The sequence below is a fragment of the Eulemur rufifrons genome, chromosome 15 (genome assembly GCF_041146395.1).
Source record: "Eulemur rufifrons isolate Redbay chromosome 15, OSU_ERuf_1, whole genome shotgun sequence".
In the NCBI taxonomy this organism is placed as follows: domain Eukaryota; kingdom Metazoa; phylum Chordata; class Mammalia; order Primates; family Lemuridae; genus Eulemur; species Eulemur rufifrons.
This window is the reverse complement of record NC_090997.1, coordinates 22,924,101-22,937,376: the sequence shown is the minus strand read 5'-3', so window position 1 is coordinate 22,937,376 and position 13,276 is coordinate 22,924,101. Positions and strand designations below refer to the sequence as shown.

At 33.2% G+C, this 13,276-nt stretch overlaps 1 protein-coding gene and 1 pseudogene across 3 annotated transcripts in view; one reads left to right on the top strand and one right to left on the bottom strand.

Moving 5' to 3' along the window:
- The window catches only part of BMP5 (bone morphogenetic protein 5), a 128,777-nt gene that overhangs the window by 89,427 nt on the left and 26,074 nt on the right, over positions 1-13,276 (top strand). The window lies entirely within an intron of this gene.
- LOC138395582 (eukaryotic translation initiation factor 3 subunit H pseudogene) lies at positions 12,482-13,195 on the bottom strand (annotated as a pseudogene).

Below are 13,276 nucleotides of genomic sequence, written 5' to 3'. Positions count from 1 at the left end.
GAGCTCCATATGTTTGTTTCAGCAAAATAAGGCAAACATATGACCGAACAAATAAAAAAAACTGCATTGCTGCTTCTTAAGGCAACATCCAGATATTCCAGACAAGATGTTATATCCAAATGTGTAAAATCGGTTTCAAAGTTTTCAAGCACCCTCTCATGGTGGTTAATAAACCTCTATGAAAAAATAAGTGCTATTTTTGTTTTTAATAGCAAATGAGCGGGCTTAGATTTTTCTTAACTTATTGCAAGATTTTCAGTTCTCTAAATTATCAAGATACCTTAATTATCTGACTTATTAAATCTTTATTAACATTGCTGATAAATCTACAGTAATGATTTTTTCCTATAGACATATGCACATAGTTTATTACACAAATAGCAATTTAAGCTAGCTTTTAAGACTTGAGTTTTTTCCCCTAAACACTATAATTTTCCATTGTTTGATGCTTTATATAGTTTAAACCTTCCAAGTAAATTAATTCCTTTTTTCAAACTTGGGTTTATAGAATAATTTAGGGAGGAAAAACAAAGATAGCATTTTTGAGTTCATTAGAATGTCTTTAAAAAAATCCTATGTTTTCAGACATTTTAGGTTTGGCAATACTCAGAATGAATTTTGCCAATGACTTTTTTCGTTTCTATTTGAACTCACTTATACATCAAGGAAAATTCAATCCGTATGTTCCTGATTCATTTGTATTCAAGTCATCAAAATGCTGTTTTGTCAGAGTATTGTTTAATGTCCAAGAAACATTATAAGGTTCTTTTTGTAAAATAAGACTCTAAAAGCCATTTTTTAACAAAGTCGTGGCATAATTTTCAACCATATCAAGGTAAAACTTCAAGTTTAAAGGCCGAGATTTAAAAGTTTCACTCAATTTTGTATCCAAATCAAGAAAAAGGATTTCAGAGGTATTAAGCCGTCAAAATAAAGTTCACTAAAATTGATGCTTAAACGTAAAATTAAAAATTCATAGCTATTGATTACAGATAACTTAGAATTCAAAATTTTGATATTTAATTTAAATGAAGATGAATAGATAAAATAGCTCCATTTTGGAAATATAAATTCTAAGAAGAAATCATTAGGAAAACTAGATTTAAATCTTGGCTCTGATAAAATATTTAGTATTACTATTTAGCCACACCATCAATAAAATGAGTGTAGGAGAGCGAAGTTATATTAGACGATAGTGCCTAGCACACGGTAAGGCAGGAGTAAAGGTCTGTGTGCTGAATTGGACTAGAGATTACAGAGATGCTTTTCAGTTACATTAGTTATGGGTGGCAGTCCTCTAAGTTAGGACCAGTTCTTTTATTGTGGAGGTTTTATAGATTATTTAAAGGAGTTTTAGATAAATCCAGAAATAATAGCCCACAGAGGAAAGGTAAGATTTATATAATTTTGAAACTTTGAGTTTGCAGCAGAGTGTATAGGTGGTTTATACTATTAGGCTCTTGTCTAATAATTTTGTTTGATAAAATAATTATTGGTAAAAAGCTTTTAAATATGTTTCAATCTAGGGTGTGAAGCCAATAGAAATGAACACTCAGAGATGTGTGTCATGATAAATTGATGCTTGTGTTATTTGGGCATTCACGGGCAGCATAGAAATACTAAATTATTAGTAGGTAATGTGATAGCTTTTTGCAGCCCAACCATTTTATCCTTAGACAAACAATAGTTATTTTTGGAATTACTAATTGTATCAGTGAAAATAAAGGAAACAAACTTCTTGTCACTCAATTATATATAGGGCAAATTTATTAAAGGCCAGCCTACGTTACCATAAAAAAAACAATTCTCCGACCGAATGATGCCTCAGTATACATTACAAGTATTTGACTTAGTAAATATATTTGTAAGCCTTAACACATTAACCGCCATGTAAGTTGTCTTTAACTCGCGCTAGTTTTGAGCCTGGGGCCTCATGAACCATATATTACTCACACGTCTATACCTTGGGAGCCGAGTGAACTATTTTTCAAGTTGCATATAACTCACATGCAGAAAACAATAAAAATAACAAATTTTTCATTAAATTAGAAAGGATCGTTTTCTTTTCAAAGTTTTTATTCCATTTTTGTAATAAAACACCATGGCCCCAAGGGGAAAAAAAAATTTTCTAGTGTGGCAGTCAATGTGTTAAACAACAAAATGGCTTCTTACAAAGATAATAGGATTATAGATTGGATTACAATGCTCACAAAACACATAGTTAAAAAATATTGGTAGTCTTTGTTAAAGAGTAGGGTCCAATGGTTCCTAATATATGTTGTGTTAATATTTATAGCAAACCACATAATATCCTTAAACTATATAAATACTGTATCAATGGTATTTCCCATAAAAGAATCAGAAAGTTGAAGACAGCTCATGAATTGATTTGAAGAAGGTCAGAAGAAACCTATTTAAAACTCAAGAAAACAAACAATTGTAATGATCGCCTCCTTCTCAGATTTAGATTATAACTCATACTGCTCAATGGCTATATCTCCACTTTCTTCTGCTTGCTGGTTCACAAGAGTTTTCTCTATTTTACTTTTAGAGATTATATATATCAGAGATTTTCTAAAAATACCAACCATTTAAACTCCTCTTATTTTTGCCAAAATTATTGGCTAACTTCAACAAAAGTCTTTAGTTATCAGGACAATTAAGTTGAAAGTGGGTAATTTTAAATTTTATTACCCAGGATTTTGCTTATTATCCAGGATTTTGCCATGTTCTCTACTCTTCAACCTGTGATTATATTTTGTTCATTCCTGGTAATTGACAACAGTTGTAACTATGGTATTAGGTCATTAAATATGAAATGTCCCATTTTGAATCAAAAGTTTAGCTTATTATATCTCAAACAAGAAACAGTACAATTGATCAAAGTATGTGCCTAAACTATCAACACTGTTTTGCTATTTTCCCTGCTGTTTATGCCAGCAGGGAAGAAGCCTGGAGAGTGAGTGGTGATGAAATTGTGAAAGGCGTTTTCCAACAGCTTGTTGAGAATTGAATATTTTTCCTTGCAAGAAGTGGTCCAAAGCCTGAAGGAAGTGGTAGTCAATCTGGTGTACACAGTGGAGGATAGAGTTTTCCAGCCCAACTTCTGTAGTTTGAGCAGTGTTGTTTTTTGTGACATGATCTTGCAACAGGATTGGTCTCTGTTGACCAATCTCAGCTGCTTATTTGCAAGCATCCTCATCATTTCATCCAATTGGTTGCAGTAGACATCCATCCTCTGCAATTGACTGACCAAGTTTCATGAAGCTGCAGTGGATAATACCAGCACTGGACCATCAAAGAGACACTGTTAGCTTTTTTTGATGAATATTTGGTTTTGGACTGTGTTTTGGCATTTCATCTTTATCCAACCATTGTGCCAAACGCTTGTGATTTTAAGAATCCATTTTTCATTACACACAAAAATATGGTGTAGAAATGGTTAGCCTTATGTCGTGACAGCAAAGATAGGCAAGCTTTAAGATGATTTGTCTTCTGATGCTCATTTAATTCATGCAGAATCCATCCATCCAGCTTCTTTACCTTGCCCAGTTGTCCAATATTGTTGAAATAGCAACATCAAACCTTGCTGCTAATTCACATGTAGGTTGTGATGGATTTGCTTCCACTATAGCTTTCAGCTCATCATTATCCACCTTGGTCACAGGTCACCTATATGGCTCATTTTCAAGTTTAAAATCACCAGAATGAAACTTCTCAACCCATTGACATACTGTGTGTTCATTAGCCACATTCTTCCCAAACACTTCATTGATATTTCAATCTGTCTGTGCTGCATTGGTTCCATGATGAAACTCATATTCAAAAATAACAGGAACTTTTGATTTATCCACGTTTCCACAAAAATTGCTCTAAAAAAAATTTGAAAGATAATCACAAGCCAAAACATGCGTTTGAAAGAATGAGGATATACCTTCACAAAAAAAAAAACCAAAAAAAAACAAAAAAAACAAACCCCTGTCAAAGTGAAATGTCAGAAATATCAACTGTCAAACTTAGTACTAAAGGAAATCAGACATTCCATATTTAATAACCTAATATTAAGGAATAGAATTAGACCTTTCTACAACCTTGAGTTGTTTTTTATTCCTATTGGTCTTATGTGCACAGTAATTTTACATATTCAAAAAATTTTTTCTTCAAAATTGCAATATCCTGGTAATATCTCTTAAACATGCCTTGGTAAAACCAGATTTTTCCAAATTTCCACATCTTTTGAATTAGTCTATTTCTAATCTGAAAAATATATTGTAGTATCTAAAGTCCTCATGTGATTATATATTAAACAAATATATGTTACAACTTTATATTATTTAAACTCTATAAGTGTATTTGTGGAGAAATAAAGAGTTCTTAATGTAACATCTACTTAAATTTAATATGTCCTGGAATGTGCTGTTTGTAAATAAAAGTATCTGGCTAAGTAAGTTTGTTATGTTATCCTTAGGATCCCTCTGGGACAGTCATCTTTACCTCAGGGAAAAGAATCCCAAATTAAGCCTCTATGTTGTCAGATGACTATTTATCTGTGTCAAGGGTCAGATGATCTATGTGGCTGGTTAATCTAAATATCAGCTGACAGTGCTAATAAGTAGCAGAAGAAATTCAGAGATCAAAGGTGATATTTTTCTTTTTCTCCTGCTGTTTTGACTACAGTTCCTCATTATTATTTATCTGAGTTCAAAAAGTTGAATTATGTCCACTTATCAGAAGATCTTTTAAACATTTTAAGATTTGATAATATTCCCTTCCCTTATCTGAACCTTATCTTATAAAGCAATTAAGCCATTTTTGTTCATAAAACCATATGGCTCCCTTTTTGCTGAATTTATGGTGGTGACAATTGGTTTCAAATAAATAAATGAGAAAGTCTCTATATCCAAGAAACTGAAAGAATTACATATTTCACTAGATGTTCTGAAAGGAAAAAGGAACATATACTTCCATGATTTGTTCTAGATATATGTTATTACAAATAAGTAGGATTTTATGTATTGTTTAATGTTAAGGATAATTAGAACTTCTGGAGGAATATTTAAGAACAAATTAGGAGGATAGTTGGAAGAATAGTTATTTTCAAGTACTTGAAGAAATAAAATGAATAATTAAAACTGAATTTTTTTCTCCATAGTCCATAATTCCAGAAGTTAAATCAATGTGAAAAAAAAAAAAAAACAAAAAAAAAACAGCAGACATAGGGCCCAATACAGGGAAAATGTTGTGTGAAAATGAAAGTTAATGGCCATGGAATTGCTTCCTCTGTGACGAAATGAGGTATATGTTACTTGAAGAATTCACCATTTAGTTGACCTCTTGTCTAGGGGTTATTATATTGCATAAGATAATTTCTCAGGTAATTTCTAGGGTCACTTGCAACCTTGCTGCATCATATAACGATAAACCAATTATAACCAATAAGCATATCTTTACATGTTAAACATTACCCATATATAAATACTATAGACAGAGAGAGTACAGTAAGTGGAAATGTATCATCTTAAAGGAGCTTGATATTAAATAGTTACATTCAAACCCAAACTCAAGATATTGTATAAAGTCAGAGATTAAGTAACTGGTAACAGGAAGCAAGAAAGGTTACACATCTTTCTGTGATGGGTGCAGGTGTGTGTTTAGACAGGGAATATCCAGGCATATACACATTCTCAGGTAATCATGTGAGGGATCAAACATTGATATAAATTCATCATTGAAAATCTATGTTTATTAAGGTTTCTAGAGAGCTCTTTGTACAACATTTAGCAGAATTAAATTTCCTTTTACTTTAAAAGTCATAATGAGTTCTTTAGAATCATAGCAAAACATAAAATTCAGTCTAAGTTTTTGGACAGAGCATATAGAGTGGCTTTTGCTTCTGTCATATTTCTATAGAATTTCAAAAACATTAAAATATAAATTATCTATGTCCATGTATTAGTTTGTGAAAATCATTTTTTTATATGAATCGAGCCTTGGAGAGATATTTAAAAGATAGTTAAAGGAAACAATTGCATTGGCCATTTTAATGTGAATGTTTACAAGAGTATTCATTGCAAAGAATTCCTAATATTTATGGTAAAAATGACTAGATTTCTACTGAAATAAATATGAAATAGATTTCCCTTGGGGTTTCAAATCAGTATTTGTTAATTTTACAAAACCAGGTAAGCTGTGACCCATGGGTTTTCTAACTGGTGTAATGTCTTAAAGCTTATCAGAGAACATAAATTTTTCTTATATGTTTTAGATTTTTGCCATTTTCCCACTGCATAAAAATAAGCAAAATCATCAATATGTCTTTCATGGCAGGAGTAACTAAATATAAATATTGGAGCATTGTTAAATTTCTACTTTGTTCAACCAAAGATCTCATTAATTCTCTTATTAGCCATATGCAGTTTTCATAAACTATATTTCCTGTATTTTCAAACTCACTCTATTTATCAAAACTTATTTTCTGTCTACACAGAAATTGCTTTTTTACATTTTGATTCTGGTGATACCTTTTGTGAATATCCATTGTTCTTTTATGCTAAAATTTCATATTTTTAATTCTACTTGGTTCATCAAAGTTTTACATTCTAAGTACATCTTTAGCTTAGCAAGTATTTAAACCATGTATTTGCTGTGATAGTCGATTGAAATCATATTAATAACACTAATAGAAACTAACACTTACTGAGAGCTTACCAAGTGCAAGGCATTTTGCTAAGCTCTTTAAAGAGGATGTCTTTCCTTCACTATTATTATTTCATTTTGTACATGAGGAAATTTAGAAAGCTTAAGAATCTTGCCCGTAATTCTAAAAGTGATTTGTTTTTAGAGCAAGCCTCTTGTATACTAAATCTTGCAAAGAATATTAATCTTGTACAACTTCCAAACTGAAAAATAAATGTATTTTTATAATTTCTAAATAAAACAATGTTATTAAAAATGATTATTACGGGACAAATGAATTATATGTTGGATCTCTTAGGAATTATTTTTGGGTTTTCATATTTTCTGCCTGAAGTTTAATTGTGATTTGGCCCATGAAAAGTGACTGACATTATTTCTACCATAATTTATATTTTATAAATGTAACTACTTCAGTAATGTTTTGTCACCCTCACACAAGTATAGTTAATTTGATAAATTCATAAATTAAAAGAAGTAACTTTTCTTCTGTCAATTACTTACTTCAAAATGTAATTCAATTTAACCAAGTTTAATTTCTTTATTTTTAATTTGATAATGAACCTCCCCCTTCTTTTGTGCCCTATGCTACCTACTAATGTATTTTGAAAGCCTCCCCGTCCCTTATTGTCTCTATTTTTCTCTCTCCAATCCATACTTCTCACCATGGAATCTTTATATCTGCAACACTCCTTGGATTTTTTATAGAGAAGTTTTTGGTTCACAGCAAAATTGAAAGGAAAGTACATAGATTTTCCATAGACCCCTGACCCCATACATGCATAGCATCCCCCACTGTTGACATCCGCCACCAGAGTGGTACATTTGTCACAATTGAACCTATATTGACACATATTTATCAACCAAAGTTCATAGCTTACATTAAGGCTCGTTCTTGGTGGTGTTTATTCTATGGGTTTGAACAAATGTATACTAACATAAATCTGCCATTTCAGTACCATGCAGAATATTTCTTCTGCCCTAAAATTCCTCTGTGCTCTTCCTATTTGTCTTTCCTTGCCCCAGCCCCTGACAACCACTGATCTCTATACCATCTTCATAGTTTTGCCTTTTCCGTAATGTCATATAGTTGGAATCACACAGTATGTAGCCTTTCAGATTGGCTTCTTTCACTTAGGAGTATGCATTTAAGTTTCCTCTATGTCTTTTCATGCCTTAATAGCGCATTTCTTTTTAGCACTGGATAATATTCCATTGTCTGGATGTAGCGTAATTTATTTATCCATTCCTCTACTGAAAGACATCTTGATTGTTTCCAAGTATTGGCAGTTATGATAAAGGTGCTATAAATATCCATATGCAGGTTTTTGTGTGGACCTAAGTTTTTAACTCCTTTTGGTAAATATCATGGAGCGTGATTGCTGGATTATATAATAAAAGAATGTTTTGTTTTATAAGAAACTAACAAACTGTCTAGTCTTCCAAAGTGGCTGTTACCATTTTGCATTCCCACCAGCAATGAATGAGAGTTCCTGTTGCTCCTCATCCTCGCCAGCATTTGATATACCAGTGTTCTGGACGGTGGCCATACTAATAGTGCATAGTAGTATCTGATTGTTGTTTTAATGTGCATTTCCCTGATGGCATATGATGCAGAGCATCTTTTCATATACATATATTCCATCTGTATATGTTCTTTAGTGAGGCGTCTATTAAGGTCTATGGATCATTTTCTTAATGGGTTGTTTCTTATTGTTGTGCTTAAGAGTGCTTTGTGTATTTTGGATAACAGTCCTGTATCATATGTCTTTTGCACATATTTTCTCCAGGTCTGTGGATTGTCTTTTCATTCTCTTTGTCAGTGTCTTTCACAGAGTAGAAATTTTTACTTTTAATAAAGCCCAGCTTATCAATTCTTTCTTTTGTACATCATGCCTTTGATCTTAACGTATTAACTGGTAATGAAGTTTATAGCTTGAAGCAGAGTGCAGCACACTCACCCTGAAGCTGGTTGAGCACACAGTTTCCAAAATTTATTAATTTTTTTCATAAAAAGTCAGCATCAAATCTATCTTTTCTCTCATCTCACCATCTACCTCTTGGTATCCAAGCTCATAATAAGTTGGACTTCCTGAATTAGGTTTCAGGAAACAACACATTGGGCATTTTTTTTTTCTGGACAATTGAAAAGAAAAATCTCTTGTCAGTGAAACATGTTTTCATTTGTCAGTGTGGTTGGCTTTGTTTTTATCCCTATAAGCAGATCTGCTTTTCTAAAAACTTCATATCTCGAACAAACTGGTATGAATGTAATTTACATAACTGTTAGTTCTGTTGAAAATGAAGAATCATGATTCTTATTTTTAAAAAATGTCTATGCATATTTTTGATACATATAATTTTTATCAGTACTCTGAAATGTACCATACTTATAGCCCAGATTAGTCTTGTATAATGATTTATAGAGAGAAAACATGTTTTCTTTATAAACAGATGTTGATTATAGAATATATTCAGTAATAAATTGAAAGACTCAATTTTGCTGTTTTTTTCATGTCCATCAGATAAACAACATTTTAAAACTAGGTTTTAAAAGTAATTTCTTTTGTTTTAATTTATAGTATGTTTATACTTGAATGAGAGCCACATGGTAAACATAATTTTCTTATCCAAAGTTTAGCATCACAACTCAGAAACACACATGAAAAAGGGTTTTAAAATCAATGATTTAAAGTAAGCAGTTACAAACAGGAGTTAGTTGTGGTTCATTATCTGGTGAAAGATCTATTTCACCTTTTTTAAAAAAGTTTTTTCTTAATGAAAAGTGATATGGACATGTTTGGCTATGTCTGTATTTCTGTTTTTGATTTTCCTTAATTCAGAACAGTATCCATGGAGCACCAAACTTGCCAAACGAATAACAATGTCAGAAACATAGTCTAGTTTTTGTTGTTTGTTATAATCCATCTTCTAGACTCTACGGTTAAACTAATGATCTGAGGGGTAAATATTTTCATGGTAATATCAATTTGGGGTCATGAAAAATATAAAGTGCTTTTTGTTTGTTATCATACACTGGAGTTAACTGTTTTTCTATTCTTTCTGCTTAAGTTTAACTTATTGCTGATACATATTTCTCAAAGATGCGTTGCAAAAATAACAGTAGTGCTGGTGTTTGTGTCCTGAACAGAAAGCACAAGTGGGAAGAGGAGAAAATCTTTACTCAGCATAAGGCATGAGCAATTACTGTGGTTTTACACTACTGAGAGTTAAACTTTGGCATACCTGGTGAAAGCTGGCAAGGGAGAGAGGAAAACCAAAACGGAAACAAACAAACAAAAAACCAAAAGCATCTACCAACCAAAGCCAACAGTATATATTGCAAGTAGTGATCAAAATTTGGAATAGAAGGAAAACAATTTGATAGGGAAATTACATATCCCCACTCCTTAAAATGCATACTTCTCTGCAGTGTGACAAGTTTCAATGTGAGTGGAATAGAAACTGGGGAAACCACCTGCATTCTCGTGGCTGGGAAGGAGTGCTGAGTCCTTATCTTCCCATTTACTAAGGAAAGTCTGATCCTGAACTTAATGAAACAAGTGGCTATAACACTGGACAGCTACAGTATGTGTGCCACTGACAGGCTATGAGAGAGTTGGTTTTCCTCCACTATTCCCAATGTGGAAAGCTTTTACGCAGAGATCCAAGACAAAACCATCAGCTTTAACCAGTCCTCAACAAAGGGAATACTGTGTACTTAGACGGAAAACATACCACTTTAGGGTTGATGGGGCTGAGTTAAAAAATCTGACTCTTGTTTTAATCTGAGCCTTGTTTTAATCATTTTAAAAATGTAACAATTACCTTGTTGAGATAAGATGATGTATATAAATCTACCGATCAAATACCTGACTTCAACAGATGGGAGCTATTGCTTCTGTTTTAAAAGTATTGACTTAGTTAACTTTCTCAATTTCCAGTTCCCCTGATCCTTTTGAGACATACTTCTTGTTACTCTTGGGTACTAGTTATGTTTATATGTGGAAGTACTCTTCACACGATTTTTCTCCGAAGTGACACAGCTGATAGAAATATGAAAGTTCTACTTATACTATGGGATCAGATGTTGCTGTTGACCCAGACTACACAAAAGGAACATATTTTTGGAAATAAGCTGTTATTTTCCATTTAAATGGCTCAGAAGGATTCCTGTGGTCTGGGGACCACCAAGGAATCATGAGAGTGTGAGATTTCACCTAGCGACTGGTCCCTTATGTGGGGCAGGCCAGATTGGATTCTTGCCTTAGCCAGAGACGTTGAGAAAGTGGTGAAGAAAAGTTCTACTTCTTTTTACTCAGAAGAATGCTTTGTGATTCATCCTTCATATGTCCAGGAAAGAAGTAAGCTCCAAATGTCATAACTCCACATTTTAAAATTTAGTTTCTATTTGTAATTGACATATCATAATTGTACATATTTATGGGGTGCAATGTGGAGTTTCAATGAATATATACAGAGTATAATGATCAAATTGGGGTAATTACCATATCCATCACTTTAAGAATTTATCTTTTCTTTGTCATGACAACATTCAAACTCTTTTTCTACAATAGGAGACACTTATTATGGTGTATTCCATTAAGGTATCTCAGTATCAGTTCTCCACTGTATATTTTAAAAAATATCTTTTACTTTTTTTTACTTTCTTTTTATTAGGTATCAAATATATATATTTCTTCCACTTTGATAGTACTGGACTATTCCAAGATCCTAGAATTAGCCAATGATCATTTTAGAGGTTCATGTACAAATTGAAAGGGAAGATCAAATATTTAATGAACTATATAGTTTTTTGTATGGTAAAAAAATGTTTTGAATAGTATATTAGTTTGTAAAAAAACATCTATTTTAGATACTCATAAGTTTCTCCAAGTAACTGCCCTTAGTGCATTTCAAAGACTACTTTCATCACTAGAGATAAAATGCAGTGTATTAAATTAAATTAATTTCACTGCTATGAAACAAACTAAAATGAGTTTGAGTTTCAAACACTCTTCTTAACTGATAACATAACACACAGAAAGAATTTATAAACTTTTTGGTCAATTTCTGCTGAAACTCTGCTTCACTCTAGTTTTATTTAAATCCCTCATGCTTTTAAAGGAAAGGATTTTGTGTGTGTGCACTTTTTTAATTTTTAAAAAAGTCATATAATAACTGGAAAAAGACTAAAAATAATTCACTCTTCCCATGGTTTTGTGAAAAGAATGTTTCTACTTGCTTAAAATAAATGAGGGCTATAAGACCAACTGCTAACCAATCTTTTGGGGACATGTGACAGATGATATCTGTAAAGCTCATAGGACCTCAGGGGAAAGGTTCTATATATAAAGACAAGAACTATTAAAATGAAAGCACTTTTGTAAAGGTAAACTACAATTCCTAGTGTGAGTTTCATGCTACCAGCTGAAAACAGGGCCCAGGTAAAAAGGATTTGTTGGACTTGTCCTACCTGAGATATTGAACCCCCTCATTTCAGACTGATGTCCTATGGAAGGACACTACTCATTTTCCATCACCTCAATATGCTCCACTCCTCAAACCATGCAGTAAACCATTTGAGCATTCTGGACAGCTTCCATTTTTTTTTCCCCAAAATTTTGTTTTATTTTGTTATTGGCTAGAAAGATGTTACAGTCAAAAAAGGCAATGATACTAAAGGAATCCTCTCTGCTTTTCAATATGCAAATATATTTCTTCCAAGAGAGGCCCTGGTGTGATCTGAAGAGTCCATGTGAACTTCTTTTCTGGAAACTTCCTTGCCTTAGTTGTATTCTTGAAGAGCCTGGGCCATGAAGAGTTTGCCTATGTTTTGGGCAGTGAACTCCTTGATGTTCTGGCAGTAAGTGTTAATCTGGCCTGCAATGAACAGTGAATCCATCCTGGCAGGGGCTGCAGTGGTTTGATGAGTTTGGACAAGGTCTTCCTCAGGGAGTGGGGGTTCTCCTCGGCTCTGACATTGCAGATTGTCCTGCTGGCGACGCTGCTGACGCTGATGTTTCCGTTGCTGCTGTTTACTAGCATTCCTCATGTACGTGTTATATTTAACTATATCTTGGCTCATATCATCCACTCTGTCCATCAGCAACTATAGATTCTTCCCCCAATGATTGCTGCTAGCAAGACAGAGCAATTCATGTTTATCTGCCACAGCTGACTTCTTTTCAAGTTCCCACATTATTAGGACGTTGATCAGATGTGAATTTTTAATTACAATCGGCACTTCTTCAAAAGTGTTCAAAGGTGATATTTGCTTTTTTCAATGCTTCGGGGAAAAATCCTTCTCTTTGCAAACTTCCATCAGTTTAGGAGTCAGTCTGTATGCCTTTAGTGAGAGAGACCCTTGGGCAGTTTTTATGGAATCATAAATGAGAACGACAGATTCTTCAATGGCATGTTGGTAGGGACAAACCTCTGGCCCTGCTCCTTCACGGTTCTCAGCCTCTCTGTCCCCAGGCCTTCCTTCCTGGGGTCTCATGGCCAGAGGTTCTCAAGGGTTTGTGCCTTCCCCCCTTCAGGACTTTTAGTCATCATGCCCGTGTTTCTGACCAAATATGCC